This window comes from Palaemon carinicauda, chromosome 9 (genome assembly GCF_036898095.1).
Source record: "Palaemon carinicauda isolate YSFRI2023 chromosome 9, ASM3689809v2, whole genome shotgun sequence".
NCBI classification, from domain to species: domain Eukaryota; kingdom Metazoa; phylum Arthropoda; class Malacostraca; order Decapoda; family Palaemonidae; genus Palaemon; species Palaemon carinicauda.
This window is the reverse complement of record NC_090733.1, coordinates 67,188,507-67,206,006: the sequence shown is the minus strand read 5'-3', so window position 1 is coordinate 67,206,006 and position 17,500 is coordinate 67,188,507. Positions and strand designations below refer to the sequence as shown.

The following is a 17,500-nucleotide window of genomic DNA, read 5'->3' as shown; positions in this document are numbered from 1 at the left end:
TAACTGATCAATTTAAGCAAATTTTTAATCATAAAAGAACGATGGTTGTTAGTTGTATGTAATTAAGACAAATGTATTTTTTTTTGTGGAGGGGGGGGGAGTGTCTTTTGATCATTTAGTAACATATGAAAACTAAATCATAACCCAGGATATTGTGTAATATATGCTTTAAATGGTTCATAAGTTTAGAGTGGTTGCAAGGCACACTATTACAATGATAATTGCTTTCTTCGTGCAGTATACCAGGTTAAGGGAATCAATCGACACGAAGATGAAGCCAAGAGGAAACTGAAATGCATATAAAAGCATATTGTTATGTAACATTGACTGCTGGAAAAACCACATGCTTAGACGTTGTAATCCCTCAAACTGAAAAGATAATAATTTTTTTTTCTGTTGGAGAGATATTCAGATCACCAGTTATATTATACAGAGGGAGAATGGGTGACCAGAGCATCTTTATATATAAACTTTAGTTTGAGGGAAATAAAAGATATAAAGGTTTATAGGAAACTTTTATGATAAAGATTATCGGACGCAGCGTGATACCGTTTTGTTTTTTATGGATACGACTGTAACATGATGGCATCAAGTAACATTACAGAATGAAACAAAATCATCATTAATTTGCAATATTGTTTGTCAATTATCTTGCCCCGATGAACACTTTTTGCAGAATGGATATGTGGCAGCTCACAATTAATTTGAGAAACTTCAGAGGAGGGCAGCTAGTTTATTACTTGAGTACTTTTCATGTGATTGGTGGTAAACCTAATTAGAGATTTAGATTTCCTGCCTCCGTTGAAACTCACTAAAAATTTCTTTTTATATACTGTTTGACAAATGTTCATGATACCAGGTTATATTATGAAAAAACACCATGAATTAATTTCTTCCCATTGTTTACCCAACTCTAGTAATGTGTAAGTCTTGAAGATGCAAATATTTTAAAGATGTTTTCGAAATTTTATCTTTTGAAAAATACTATCCAATAACATACAGAATTAGAAAAGTGATGAGTATTTTCGTTCTTTGATGCCCTTAGGAACATTAGCTGAGGACAGATAAGCCTTCAGATATGTTATGAATGTCTGTTTACTGCAAACTAAATATAGTATATGATACTAGAGTTCAACAGCTTTAATGGGTATCCTTCAGAGAAATTACTTTTTCTATTTCAGTATGCATAAAGGAACTAAGCGATTTTGACAGTGATGTGTGCCCCCGAAAAGGAAAGGATGCCGCACAGGTAACCTTGGATATCACACAGACAGATATTGCCACCTCCTGGTGTTTTCTCTGCAAAGGCTTCCAGCTTCCGTTGCCAACACTATGACCACCTCTTCCTTCACCATTAGGATGTCAAAGTCAAATCAGAGTGAGTCCGTTGTAGAAGATAGTAAAGAAGACCAAAGACCGTATCCTTTTAAAAAGATAGCAACAGGTAAGATTATCAAATTGCATGTAATGAAACTTACCCTAAATGCTATGTTCTTCATCGTTAAAGCAAAACAGTTTTAGGTGTTGTATTTTATATTATCAGATAAATGATTTAATTTCAAAACTAGAGAATTCAGGGTTTATAACAACAAATTGACTTATTGATATCAAATATCAAAGAGGAAATGTGAGGTGTAGAAAGAAATTTAATTCATTCATTTTTTATTTTCCTAAATTCTTTTTTATTACCATTTTGGAATCTATGTTGTTATTACCTATAAATTGTGTGTGGTCTATAGATCTTTTTTATGAGATTTGAATATAAGCTATGTTTTAAAAGAAGCATTCAAAGTCGGCTCAAGGATTGAAGTCATCTTTGTTGAGAATTCTGTTGAATACAAGGGTTTACGTTCCATATAACGCTTTTTGTATCATAAAAGTAAGCATACTCAGAATTGATACACTTTGAAGATTTATATATAAAAAAAATCTAGAATTTATCTGTCATAATGTTAAAAAATCACACTGTTTTAGAATATACAATTAATGACATGAATAGCCACCAGGTCCTCCATATTATCAATAATGGGGTCAAGCAAACTAGATATGTTAAAATTTTCCTTTATTTTCTGTTTCGAAACGTCTTTGCTATTATAGTAACATAATATCAAGATGTTAGTAAAAAGTAATATGATAAATATCCATGATTTATCATCCTCATCATCATCTCCTACACCCATTGACGCAAAGGGCATTTGTTAGATTTCCTAGTCGTCTCTATCTTGAGCTTTTCAATTCAATATTTTTCCATTGATCCACTTCACGTTTCATAGTCCTCAGCCATGTAGGCCTGGGCCTTCCAACTCTTCTAGTGCCTTGTGGATCCCAGCTGAACGTTTGGTGAACTAATCTCTCTTGGGGAGTGCGTTGAGCATGCCCAAACCATCTCCATCTACTCCTCATCATGCTATCATCCACAAATGGCACTCCAGTAATCTCTCTTATAGTTTCATTTCTAATCCTGTCCGGCCATTTACCTCCCAATATTCTTCTGAGGGCTTTGTTCTCAAATCTACTAAATCTATTGGAGACTGATTCATTGTCATACCATGACTCGTGTCTAAACAGTAAAATAAATCTCACTAAACTGATATATAGTTTGATTTTTATATGTAATTTCAGGTGATTTGATCTCCAAATTTGATCTGACCTAGCCATTGTTTGATTTGCCTTTTTCAATCTTTCACTAAACTCTAATTCTAAAGACTCAGTATGGGATATCATAGTTCCTAAATGCTTGAATGATTCTATCTCATTAATCCATTCTCCTTCCAATGAAATTTCATCTTCCATTACATACTCCGTTCTCATCATCTTTGTGTTTCTTTTATTTACCTTCAGTCCAACCTCATGTGATTTTTCATGCATTCTGGTAAACAAGCATTACAAATCTTGTGGTGTTCTGCTGTGGTGGACAGCATCATCAGCATACTCTAGGTCTCCTAAATTCCTATCGCCAAACCAGTTCAATCCTTCTCCACCATCTCCGACTGTTCTACGCATTACAAAATCCATGAGGAGGATAAACAACATATGTAACAACACATTCTCTTGGAGTACTCCGCTGTTCACGGGAAATTTATTTGATAGGACTCCATTAACATTAACTTTGCACTTGCTATGCTCATGAACAAACTTAATCAAATATACATATTTAAGAGGAATTCCATGATAACGCAGGACTCTCCACAAAATTGGTCAGTTCACACTATCAAAGACTTTTTTATAGTCCATAAATGTCATCAAAAGTGGATTTCTTTATTCAACGTATTGCTGTGCAACATGTCTCAAAATGAAAATTTGGTCAGTGCAACTTCTACCTTTTAGAAATCCTGCTTGTTCATCTCTCAGCGTTTCTTCAATTTTTCTCTCCAGTCTCTTTAGAATAAGCATACTATATATTTTCATAACAACTGACGTAAGTGTTATGCCTCTGTAAGTGTTGCTATCACTCAGGTCTCCTTTTTTTGGCATTTTCACCAACACTACTAACTCCCATTCATCAACTTTTGCCTCTTCATGCCACTAGACTCCATTATTACTATTTATATTTTACCATATTTAGAAAATAAAATGACGAATCCACTAGATTTTCATGTAATTATTATTATTATTATTATTATTATTATTATTATTATTATTATTGTTGTTGTTGTTGTTGTTGTTGTTTATTGTTATCACTATTTTTATTATTATTATTATTATTATTATTATTATTATTATTATTATTATTATTAGCTAAGCAGCGAAAGACCTGACAGGAGAACAATACTCAAAAACAAGCTAGAATATTTTTTCTAAATAACATTTAGCGACTGATAGATAGTTGTAAATAGATTTAGGTGGCTGTATCGTAGTATGGATTATTACCATTAGAGTAATCTAAAAAGCAGATGGGGAACCAATAAATTGATAACCAGGCAGTCAATAAGAAACCAACAGGAACACGTAGTGTCAATTGCAAAGTAACCACATGTTTCAGTTATCCATGGCCTTACAGTTAACAATAATTAAACTGGATATTGTTTATTTTTACCATCAACTCACAATGAATGGATATGAGAATGAAACACACTCGTGATCTACATTGCACGTTTTGGTTAGATTTCATAGTTTGAAAAAATATCTTAGCAATATTTACTAGTCCTTATTTTATTGTTGAAATATTTAAAAATGAATTTGGATAGGGCTGTATTTACATATTGGTATGAGTTTTTACATACCGGTACATGTGAAAGTATGTGGGCTATATGGGTGTGAATGCATCTTTGTCAAAGCACGTACTTGTGTCTAGGTAATATGCATGTATAAGTTTTTGTGGATAAATTTTAAAATTGTTGTAAGATAAATGGATATCAATATAAAAGAAAATTGCAGGTAACTATCAAAAGGTCTAAAAGAAAAGGACACCTGACATCTGAAACATCCCTTTGAGCAGCCCACCTGGCTAATGGGGATATGAGATCCACTGCGAAAGCACCTTCGGGCTTGAGTCGTCACAGGAGACATTTTTGTCAGATGTATTTATTGTTCGACAAAAATCTGTATGCATGTTTGTACTCTCTTTATACTAAATATTGTATAAAAAATTTCTCAATAAGCCAGTTCTCTTGAAATAGTCAAAGACGAAACTAGTCAATATTATCATTTTCCCCTGTGGTTTTTTGCGCATCTGTGCATCACGGGTTCTTGTGATTTTTACACACACACATACACACATAACACACACACTCACACTACTTTCCAAATCCTCTCATATTGTATTTCTCATCACTTATCATTCACGATGGATTTCAAAATTCTATCACGTATTTTTCCATACTTTTCATTTGTATTTCTCATCACTTATCATTCACGATGGATTTCAAAATTCTATCACGTATTTTTCCATACTTTTCATTTATATCACTAAATCTTTTTTATATCTTCGAATGCTACGTGTCCTTTTCCTCATCCCCTTCCCTATCTCTCTCTCTCTCTCTCTCTCTCTCTCTCTCTCTCTCTCTCTCTCTCTCTCTCTCTCTCTCTCTCTCTCTCTGATTTTTCCTTTTTACTTTCCCCTTTCATGTTCCTTTTACACTTCTTAAACCCTCTCTTTTGGTCGTTTCATTCCTAATAAATTGATAACAATACATGTCTACCCTCACAAGCAGGGTTTTCTTCGTTTTATGAATGAATGGTAAAGATAGGTGGATATCAGTTCTCATGGAGTTTTGAACTTATGGTAAGACCATATTAAGTAAAAATTCCTTAGCGGTCGAAAACCACATCCAAGAAAGGTGACAATACATCTGTACCCTCGCAAACACGTTTTTCCTTTGATTTCATGCCTACGTATGCAAACTTCTATCAAAAGGAGATTTAAATACTATCCTTTTAATTATATTTATTAAATATAAAGTACAGTTACAGGCAGCTTTCCAAACCCTTAAGTAAGTGCATTACCCCTGACATGAGATTTGTTCCCATTATGCGAGGTTGAATCATGAAAACGTTCAAGAAACATCTCCACAACGTTTTTCGATATCTCAGACAGTCGTTATCATATGCCTGATCTTGTCTCAAAGAATTTTCCAATTCATATCTCTTTTCATGCTTTCTCGTTTTCTTATAGGTTCTCTTCCCGAATAGTGTCCTCTGATGTCCTGTATAATTTGCACTTTGGTCATAAACATGAACTGAAAGTAAATAATATATGATAGTACATTGAATATAAACCATTTCAATATATATTATCAACAACGAACATAAAAGAATGACAACGATAATATCTATCAACAGTAGACAGTGATCATAGCTATGGTTCTAAGTTTTTAAGCATTAGAGGGTGGTCAGGAAAGAGAGAAGCTCTTTTATAATAATTATCGAACGGTCATCTCGCCTGGTTTCAGCTTCCTCCACCATCCGCTAGGCTACACTATTCTAATTTTTCATTTTCGTCTCGGTCTATTATAACATGCCTACAGCTGGAGGATGCACACATGGGATATGCTGAGATTCTTTAAAAAAAAATCAAGTTTATAACTTTTACAAGGAGTAGCCTACCATATAATTTTTTTCTTAACTCCTTACACTTCTTCGTGGCCACTAACTTTAAACATTTGTTGAACGTCAAGACAGGTGACGATGCATCTTTAACCCCGCAGTTACGCTTTTTTCAAATGGATGGTAGGTGTAAAGATAGACACCTGCATCATTTTGCATTCTCGTGGAATAATGGCCTCACGTTCAGATCTTATTAACTAAAAAAAATAGGTATAAAAAAAGGGGGAAGAGGTAACGTTTCCTCTGCCTTCTTTATTGAAGCATTCTTCACAAATGAAGAGACGGATGGATTATTGCACGACTGTATTCAGAAGCAGGGGAAATCAATAGAATTAATAATGAACCCTTGTTCAAGGACCACGAAAGTTAGACAGTGCTGAAGGTTTTCCTTTGAAGGTATAGAGATTTCATATAATGATCAAGAAGCATGAGAGTTTGACAGTACTGAAGATTTTTTTAAAGGTGAACATAGTATGTGATGATCAAGAAGCACTAGAGTTCGACAGTGCTGAAGATCTCTTTTGTTTGAGGGTATACAAACTTATTATAATGATCAAGAAGCAGGAGAGTTTGGCGTTGTTGATGTTTTCTTCAAGGGTACCCAAAATCCAAATAATGATCAAGAAGCTTGAGAGTTCGACATTGCTGAAGATCTTTTCTTTACAGGTATTCAAATTTCTTATAATAATCAAGAAGCCTGAGAGTTTGACAGTGCTGAAGATATTTTCGGTAAAGGTATACAAGTTCAATATGATGATCAAGATGCATGAAAGTTCGACAGTACTGAAGATCTTTTCTTTACAGATATTCAAATTCCATATAATAATCAAGAAGCATGAGAGTTCGTCAGTGCTGAAGACCTTTTCTTTAACGGTATACAAACTCCTTATAATGATCAAGAAGCATGAGAACTAGCCATTTGTGAAGATCTTTTCTTTACAGATATTCAAACCCCATATAATTATCAAGAAGTACGAGAGTTCAACAGTGCTGAAGATCATTTTTAAGGAAATAAAAATTCCATATAATTATCAAGAAGCATGAGAGTTCGACAGTACTGAAGATAATTTTCAAGGGAATACAAACTTTCTATAATGATCAAGAAGCACGAGTGTTCGACAGTACTGAAGATCGTTTATAAGGGAATAAAAGCTCTGTATAGTTATCAAGAAGCACGAGAGTTCGACGGTGGTGAAGATAGTTTTAAGGGAATAAAAACTCCATATAATTATCAAGAAGTACGAGAGTTGGACAGTGCTGAAGATCATTTTTAAGGAAATAAAAACTCCATATAATTATCAAGAAGCACGAGAGTTTGACAGTGCTGAAGATCGTTTTTAAGGGAATAAAAACTCCATATAATTATTAAGAAGTACGAGAGTTCGACAGTGCTGAAGATCATTTTTAAGGGAATAAAAATTCCATATAATTATCAAGAGGCACGGAAGTTCGAAAATGCTCAAGATAATTTCTAAACGAATAAAAACCCCATATAATTATCAAGAAGTACGAGAGTTGGACAGTGCTGAAGATCATTTATAAGGGAATAAAAACTTCATATAATTATCAAGAAGCACGAGAGTTCGACAGTACTGAAGATCATTTTTAAGGGAATAAAAACTCCATATAATTATTAAGAAGTACGAGAGTTCGACAGTGCTGAAGATCATTTTTAAGGGAATAAAAACTTCATATAATTATCAAGATGCACGGAAATTCGACAGTGCTTAAGATAATTTTTAAGCGATTAAAAACTCCATATAATTATCAAGAAGTACGAGAGTTCAACAGTGCTGAAGATCATTTTTAATGAAATAAAAACTCCATATAATTATCAAGAAGCATGAGAGTTCGACAGTGCTGAAGATAATTTTTAAGGGAATAAAAACTCCATATAATTATCAAGAAATGCAAGAGTTCGACAGTGCTGAAGATCATTTTTGATGGAATACAAACTCCATATAATTATCGAGAAGCATGAGAGTTCGACAGTTCTTAAGATAATTTTTAAGGGTATATAAACTCCATATAGTGATCAAGGCACTGGAAGAGTTGGAAGACCCAGGCCTACATGGCTGAGGATTATGAAACAAGAAGTAGAAGATGATGAATGGAGAAGTATTGAATTTAAAGCTCAAGATAGAGACGACGGGCAAAATCTAACCAAGGCCCTTTGCGTCAATAAGCGTGAGAGGATATTTTGATGAAGAAATGGTAAATGGAAGATAAGGCATGAAAGAATTAATTAAACATGCGATGATGTTTAAAGCCGGATGGCTAAAAAATTAAAGACTAATAAGATAAGGGTAAAGGCTGTTTCATGGTTACCATATTCGAGAGAGAGAGAGAGAGAGAGAGAGAGAGAGAGAGAGAGAGAGAGAGAGAGAGAGAGAGAGAGACACGGGAAGGGTGATGTACCATATTTATCAGAAAAAAAAAGATTGAATATAAGGTCTTTGTTTTCTCACCACTACAAATTCCATAACTTTTAGAAATCATAGAGCTTCAAACGATGTGGCAAATGTTTATCCTTACTGAAATGTAGCAGCGTCTACTTTACAGATCGTAGCAAGGAAGGTACCATATCGTAAACCCACCATGATCGTCCGGCGGATATTCTTCTCAGAGCTACATTAATAACTCAATATGGAATAGGCAAGTAAGTAGAATTTAATGCAAGCGCACAGTTCGATATAAGATATTGTCAAGAGATTGATCATTTGAAGGAAAAGATTAAGGGATATGATATGTCGGGGAGAATACAGATTTGTTAAACAAGTTCTTTTCCCTATGGGTATCGGTAGGAGTATACGCCATGACTATTAAGTGTCCGAGTTATTCTCATGTAGCGAAGATGTGAGGGAAGAGTTACTTACTCTCTGATCTTGAAGATAAGTATGCTGATGACACAGACCTAAAGAAGTCGCTCACACACTTGAAAGGATTACAACCCATGATACATTTTTGATACATTAATATCTGGATACTGTTAACGACCTCGGGATCAGAGTCCTAGGCCAAATCACACTAAGACAATAGCTTCTGACTGGCTGCGAGTCGAACACTAGTCTAGTAAACTTGTATGTATAGTGGCATACCACTTGGCCACAAGTGGCTAAGTGATATGTCACTGTACATACAAGTTTCCTGGACCAGGGTTCGACCCTCAGCCAGTCAGAAGCTATTGTCTTTGTGTGATTTCACCTGGGACTCTGATCCCGAGGTCGTTAAGAGAATCCAGACATTAATGTATCAAAAACATATGGCTTATTTGAATATAAAAAGCACAAGTAAATATGCAAAAGTTATCATATATATATATATATATATATATATATATATATATATATATATATATATATATATATATATATGTGTGTGTGTGTGTGTATATATACAGTATATATATATATGCATATATATATATATAGATACATATATATATATATATGTATATATATATATATATATATATATATATATATATATATATATATGTATCTATCTATCTATATATATATATATATATATATATATATATATATATATTTATATGTATATATATTTATATATATGTATATATATGTATATACTTATATATGTATATCTATATATATATATATATATATATATATATATATATATATATATATATATATATATATATTTTTGGGCTCAAGCCATGTCGTCCTGATGGAAGTTCCTATAGGGTAGCTTCCTAGGGTATATTACAACTTCGGCGATATTCCCAGAGAATTTACATTAAGGTACCAGAATTCTAACTCCTGGAGCGAGTATCCCTCGTGAAAGGGATATCGCGACATATCAGAGGACGTATTCTTGACACGCCACATGGCAATCTGCAACCTGGACAGAGATTTCGTCTCGTAGGAGGCGATTGGCAAGAAACGAATTCGGGAAAGAAAAAGGGGAGCCGCTCCCAAGGCTTCCCTATCCTCCGATTCGTATGCGTGCCTGGCGCCAATCCTGGCGCCATCTGTATTCCTTTTTGCGTAGCTTAACAACTCGGTGTTTTTTCCTGTGTTTCTCGCAAATCTTGGATTTATTCTACTTTTCATGGCTTCTCCGTCTTCGTCGGCCTCTGATAAGTTGAGTATAATGTCTTTTATGTATAAATGTAGGCTCTTGGTAAATTTTTGAGTGATTAATAGGATTAATCTTTGATACAAGAGCCGTAGCCTACCGGAGGCGTCCTGGACGCTGTCGCTCGCTAGGTATAAGTTTAGTTAGTCAGAGCGACATTCCCGGTTGTTTTGCTTTAATAAATTTTAGCTATTTAGCATTACATAGGATTTCCTTTCGTGCTTAGTATTATTTTGGCGAATTATTCGCCATTCTGGCCTACGCTAGGCCATGTAGCCTAGTCGTTTGGTCCTAGTACTTCATGCATGATTTTGGTTATTCCGAGTGTAATAAAAATTTTATTGAAGCTTTAGGCTATGTTTTATACATTTAAGACTGTGTGGAATATTTCCAAGATAGTATACGAGTGAGTTTCGGTGATTTAGGTAATCGATTCTCTTGGTGCCTAGGCTAAGTTGCTTATGGAGCCTTAGTATACTTTATCATACTCCCCGGTTGCTTTCTTTTCTTCGGAGAAGGTATGCAATCCCTTTCCCTCTGTTTAAGCCTTGGGCTTATCCCTAAGTGGTTTTTTCCGAATTTATTTTCGATAAAACTATACTGGGGTGTTACTGTACCTTCCTGTTCCTGTAGTATGGTTCAAAGAGGGACAGAACAACAGAGTTTTTTAGTCTGAGTCTGTGTTTGTCTGGCTTGGGGCAGAGTCTCCCTCGCTGGCCTGACACAGACAAAGGGGGCTTAGCCTCCTTAGGTCACTACAGAAGGTTTCTGTGGATATGATTCCTTCTTTTGTGATCTACCAGACTAGTCCTTGTTGCTGTTCTCGGGGGAGGATAAGTTTCTTTCCCTGGGAGTAGCAACACCTTCCTTGCTTTGGTGCTCTGGGAGCTGGCAAGTATTGCTGGCCTTCCCCCTTAGATCTCCCTTAGGCTAAGATAAGTTTCTTGGCTGCGGGTGATCTGTCACTAAAGCAAGGTTGGTAGGACCCTCTTGTCCCTTCCCCCTCTTTCTCTGTAATGGCCTAGCCATTACAGTACTGTACGTCGTTCTACATCTGGACCTAGTATAGGTTAGGATGTGGAATTGACTCAGCCCCTTGCCGGCCGGCAGAGCTGCCGGCCGGCAAGGGTCTTATATTTTTGAGTGCTGCCCGGTCCTCTCTTGGTCCCTCATCCATGCCTGCCTGTAGAGCCAGATGGCATTGGTCAGGAAGCCTGAATTAGATTCTCCCCTTCCTTATATGCACTCTTTCGGATTGCCGGGCTTGGAGGTTGTGTACACTCTTATCCCGGCATCCATTCTATTTTTCTTCTAGTGCTGTACCCGACCCGGCTGCCGGCCTATGAGGCCGGCAGCCGGGCAGGTGTAGTCCTCTGGTTCTTTTGCTGTCGGCTGGCATCGATCTTGTACCTTTGCCGGCCGGCTTATGTCAGCCCTTGTCTGCCGGTCACCAAGAGTGTGGCCGGCAGCTGGGTACTACCTTGTGTAGTTGCCGTCCGGCAGCCATTGCCGGCCGACATTGGCTGTTGCCGGCCGGCAGTTGCTGCCGGCCGGCACATGCATTTGAACCAGAGTGCTGCCGCCTTATAGCTGTTAAGTAGTATACTTTAAAGCTAGTTATGACTTGCCGGCACGTATCCCCCTATACTGTACTAGTATTCTTCAGTATAACATATACAGTAAGAAGAAAACTATGGTAAGGGTTTTGGTACAGCACTGTGTGTTCTAACACTATTGTGTTTTCTTGCACATCCCTTTGCTGTTGCCCTACAGATAGGAAAGTGAGTTCTTTCCTGTCTATTATCCAGGATTTTAAAATCATTGCTTAGGTGTGAGCTCCACCTGTTTCCTCTGGAAACCTTGCATTGGTTACTCTAGAAGAGATTAACCATTTGATTTTATTATCTGGAAGGCTGCAACAATGGGTTGTGAGGGAAACACAAGTGTGTGTCTTTCCTTTATGAATTGTTAAGCTATATTATGCATATCCAGTGATACATAGTTCACTTGATACTCATGGAAATTTCTTCTCTTTACAGGAGGACCCTCCGAAGTGCGGAAATGTTTTCTGCAACGTCCGCAGCAAGTACCTCTGCGGACATGAGTTTTGTAGGAGACACGCAGCATGCGCTGTCTCCAAGGATGATCTCCAGTATTGGGACCCTCAGGTATGTACTGTATGCACTAACCTGATTACTGAGGCTTTTGATTCCCCTAGGACGGCGGAATCAAGGGATATAGCAAGGGAGAAGCTTCGTACCTGGGTAAGGGGCTTCCAAAAGAACACCTCTGGCCCTTATCTTCCAAGTGAGAAGATGAGGGCGTATCTTTTTCCCAAGGCATCAGCTGATGCAGTGATTCCCTAGCCTCAAGAGGAGATCCCCCAAGATCAGGTCCAGGTGGACGTTGAAGTCGCGGTCGCGATGCAAGACATCCAGTTAGATGACAGGATGTCTGACGTGGATGAGCGTTTGGAACAAGACCTCCTGGCAGAAGGTCAGGATGAAGTTCAAGCCCCGGACGTCGTAGAGGATGAGGTCGACGAGGTGTCGGCTACTGCGGTTCAGATTCCGGAGCCTATTCCCTCAACATCGGCCGGTCTCCCAGTAGAACTGGGACAGGCCCTCTCTTCGATTGTTGGAATGATCCAACAAATGCAGAAGGAGAATCAGGAGAAGGCGGCTGCTATGGAACTGCGGATGCAGTCCCTGGCAGAATCACATGGGCCCCGGAAAAGGCTCAATGTGAAAGACCTTCCCTTATGCTCAGATGCTAACCCATGGAGGTATGCTGAGCACATGCCGATGACGACTGGAAAGATCGTCATCTCGGATAAGCTGGGTTCAGTTCCCCTAGAGGAGGTGGAATTCTGGCCCAGCAAGGCATCATATCTGGACTGCTATGTCCGGCTGAGAAAAGAACCAGCTTCAAGGGAGGAGACAGAGCCGAAGGAGGTCATAATCATGGACCACGCTAAGGCTCAAGCCCTACTTTCATCCTCGATGAAGGAGAGGGGCTTCTCTAACTCGAAAGTAGCTGCATTGAGCAAGAAGCTCCCTTCCTTTGTGTCCTCTCCTGCTAGAGCCTTCCCCTTTTTACAGAAAGGGTTTGCGGCTGTCCTAAAGGCAGTCGAGGCCGGCAAGCCTTGCCCCTCCCTGGAGGAGTGTAAACCCTTGTCGCTGGCCCTACCTATGGACCACAAAGACTGGAAGGATGTCCATCTGACGTTCTCAGTGGGAAAGTTGGAGGCTGATATTGCCGGACGGCAATTCGGCGAGGACCTCCCCAAGCTGTCCGACTCTCTTTTACGAAGAGAGTTCGAGACAAAAGAAAGACTGGCTGCCTCAATGTCTCATCAGACTACTCTTGAGACGATGGCAAGTGACCCCAAGGTCCATGGAATGTTCATGGTGGTGGCTAAGACTCACCTAGCCACTGTGACGAAGGACCTTTATAGCTTCGTCAAGGCAAGGAGAGCTTGTAGGGAGTTCGTGTTCACCGGGGCTACGGTGAGGCACGAGCCAAGGAAGTTAATCTCCTCCAACATTTGGGGAAAAGACCTTTTCCCTACCGATGTGGTCAAAGAAGTTGTTGATAAGGCCGCCGTGGAGAATAGAAACCTTCTCCAGAAGTGGGGCCTGGCTATCAAAAGAAAGTCTTCCCCGGATGAGGGTCCTCAACCAAAGAGGAAGAATATGAGGACTAGGCTACCGTCTCGGCCAGCCAAGCCCTCTAGACAGCAACAGCAACTGCAATTGCCATTGCCTCCAGTGCCCCAGATGGTGGCACAAACCCCGACCACTTTTCAGTGGGTACCCCAGGCTGTGCCAGGTCAGTCCACGGCATTCACCCCAACGTTCGAAGGACAGTCTTCTTCCTTTCGAGCAAAGCCTAGAGGAGCAGCCAGAGGCTCGTCTAGGCGCCCCTCAAGGGGAAGGGGATTCAGAGGTGGTCGTGGTCAGGGAGGCAAGACCTCAGGACGGCAGTCCAAGTGAAATGATACCGGTAGGAGGGAGACTGATGAAATTTTGGGATCGTTGGACCTTCGATCCCTGGGCCCAAAGCCTACTCAAGAATGGACTGGGCTGGAGCTGGTACAGCACTCCACCCCCGTGCCTTCGGTTTTTCCAACACTCCACCCCCGTTCTGGAGGAGTACGTTCAAGAACTGTTGGAGAAAAAGGTGATCCGAAAGGTGAAGTCCATCAAATTCCAAGGGAGGCTGTTTTGTGTTCCCAAGAAAGACTCGGAAAAGCTCAGAGTCATTCTGGACTTGTCGCCACTCAACAAGTTCATAGTGAATTGCAAATTCAAAATGCTAACACTGCAACACATAAGGACCTTACTGCCCAAGAGGGCATACTCAGTCTCTATAGACTTGTCAGACGCCTATTGGCACATCCCAATCAGCCGTCGACTCTCCCCCTACCTAGGGTTCAGGCTACAACGGAGACTATACGCCTTCAGAGCCATGCCATTCGGGCTAAACATAGCCCCAAGGATTTTCACGAAGCTTGCGAGCGCAGCTCTCAAACAATTACGCCTAAAGGGAATTCGGGTAGTAGCCTACCTGGACGACTGGCTGGTGTGGGCAGCATCCGAGACCGAATGCTTGCAAGCTTCCAGTCAGGTGATCCAGTTCCTAGAGTACCTAGGCTTCAAGATCAACAGAAAAAAGTCTCGACTTTCTCCATCCCAAAAGTTCCAGTGGCTGGGAATCCACTGGGACCTTTTGTCACACTATTTTTCCATCCCGACGAAGAAAAGGAAGGAGATAGCGGGCTCTGTCAAGAGACTTCTAGATTCCGAAAGGATATCAAGACGCGAACAGGAGAGGGTACTAGGCTCTCTCCAGTTTGCTTCGGTGACAGACCCAGTGCTAAGAGCACAGCTAAAGGATGCAACCGGAGTTTGGAGAAGGTATGCATCAAACGCGCGAAGAGATCTGAGAAGTCCAGTGCCGCCTCGGCTACGTACTCTTCTCAGGCCTTGGTCCCAAGCCAGACATCTAAAGAAGTCGGTTCTTCTTCAGCCACCTCCCCCGTCGATGACGATTCACTCAGACGCCTCAAAGGAGGGATGGGGAGGTCACTCTCATCGGAAAAAAGTCCAGGGGACTTGGTCCAAGCTATTCAGGACCTTTCACATAAACTTTCTAGAAGCTATGGCAGTGCTCCTTACCTTAAAGAAAGTCTCCCCGCGTCACTCGATCCACATAAGATTGGTGATGGACAGCGAGGTGGTTGTGAGATGCTTGAATCGACAAGGGTCGAGGTCACCACCTCTCAACCAGGTGATGTTGGCCATTTTCCGATTGGCGGAAAAGAAGAAGTGGTACCTGTCGGCAATTCACCTTCAAGGAGTCCGCAACGTGACAGCGGACGCACTATCCAGGTTCACACCGATAGAGTCGGAATGGTCCTTAGACGCAGGATCATTCTCCTTCATTCTGAATCAAGTCCCAGAACTGCAGATAGACCTCTTTGCGACGAAAGACAACAAGAAGTTGCCCCTGTACGTGTCCCCGTACGAGGACCCCTTAGCGGAAGCAGTGGACGCGATGTCCCTCGACTGGAACAGATGGTCCAGGATTTATCTGTTCCCCCCTCACAACCTTCTGTTGAGGGTCCTCAACAAACTGAGATCCTTCAAGGGGGTAGCGGCAATAGTGGCCCACAAGTGGCCGAACAGCATGTGGTTCCCCTTGGCGTTGGAACTACAGCTGAAGTTTGTGCCGCTACCACATCCAGTTCTGACCCAGCGAGTCCAGAAGTCGACTGTCTGCGCTTCATTACAGAAAACCCGGACCCTGCAGCTCATGATTTTCTCGCCCTTGCGGTGAGAAAGCGTTTCGGGATTTCGAAAGCCAGCATAGACTTCCTAGAGGAATATAAGTGCAAATCGACTAGAAGGCAATATGAGTCATCTTGGAGAAAATGGGTGGCCTTTGTAAAGGCAAAGAATCCGCAGGAGATCTCAACAGACTTCTGCTTATCTTTCTTCATCCACCTCCATGGTCAAGGGTTGGCAGCTAACACGACTTCAGTGTGTAAATCTGCTTTGATGAGACCCATTTTATTTGCCTTCCAGGTCGACCTAGGTAACGAGATCTTTAATAAAGTTCCGAAAGCCTGTGCTAGGCTCAGACCTTCAGCACCTCCAAAGCCTATCTCATGGTCTTTAGACAAAGTTCTTCATTTCGCCTCCCTGTTGAGCAATGAAGAATGTGCGTTAAAGGATTTGACACAAAAAGTTATTTTCCTATTTGCACTCGCGTCCGGGGCCAGGGTTAGTGAGATCGTAGCCCTCTCGAGAGAGGCAGGTCGTGTTCAGTTCCTGGATGGGGGGGAACTGAACCTGTTTCCGGATCCTACGTTTCTCGCCAAGAATGAGTTAACCACCAACAGGTGGGGTCCCTGGAGAATCTGCCCTCTGAAAGAAGATGCATCTCTATGTCCAGTAGAATGCCTAAAGGTCTATCTTCGTAGAACTTCAGACTTCAAGGGTGGTCAACTATTCAGGGGAGAAACATCAGGCTCAAATTTATCTCTGAATCAACTCAGAGCGAAAATCACATATTTTATTCGCAGAGCGGATCCTGACAGTACACCCGCAGGTCACGATCCGAGGAAAGTTGCCTCATCCCTAAATTTCTTTAATTGTATGGATTTTGAACATCTCCGTTCGTACACGGGCTGGAAGTCTTCCAGAGTGTTCTTTCGCCACTATGCGAAGCAAGTAGAGGAACTAAAGAGATCTGTGGTAGCAGTGGGTCATGTAGTTAACCCTACTGTTTAACTCTGCGAGGAACAGTGGTCTTAATTGGGACGATTAAGTCCAGTGTGAGTGTGTAGGTACATACTGTACTACAAACTAAATGAGGGTACCGAGTGCCCACATAGACTGTTCTTTTTCCAAAGGTGAACCTAGCATAAGTACAGACATGTGTGCCGAGCGTTTTTAACGCTAATGTGATTGATTTGTAATACAGACTTTTATGACTTGATACCTCGGTATCTTAAAAAAGTGGCATTTAATGTTTTTTCTTTCAGATAAACAAGTTCTGTTTACTATCATACTTATGCTTAAAGTTTTGGGTTATCCTCTTTTTATATATATATATATATATATATATATATATATATATATATATATATATAATTGTTGTTAACCTGTCTATTTATTGTCTGTCAATAAACTTGTTCTTGAGAACCTTGCGTCTCTTTCACCTGTGTCAATTTATTGGTATAATTGAGCATTTATTCTATGTACCTTATCTGGGATAATTCTAATAGAATTGTTCTGTTATGCAAGCTATGTTGCATTGGTTTATGTAGTCCCCTAATGGGAGG

At 39.9% G+C, this 17,500-nt stretch overlaps 1 pseudogene; it reads left to right on the top strand.

The window, feature by feature from the left end:
* LOC137646984 (fap1 adhesin-like) overlaps positions 1-17,500 on the top strand; it is a 420,090-nt pseudogene that overhangs the window by 20,122 nt on the left and 382,468 nt on the right.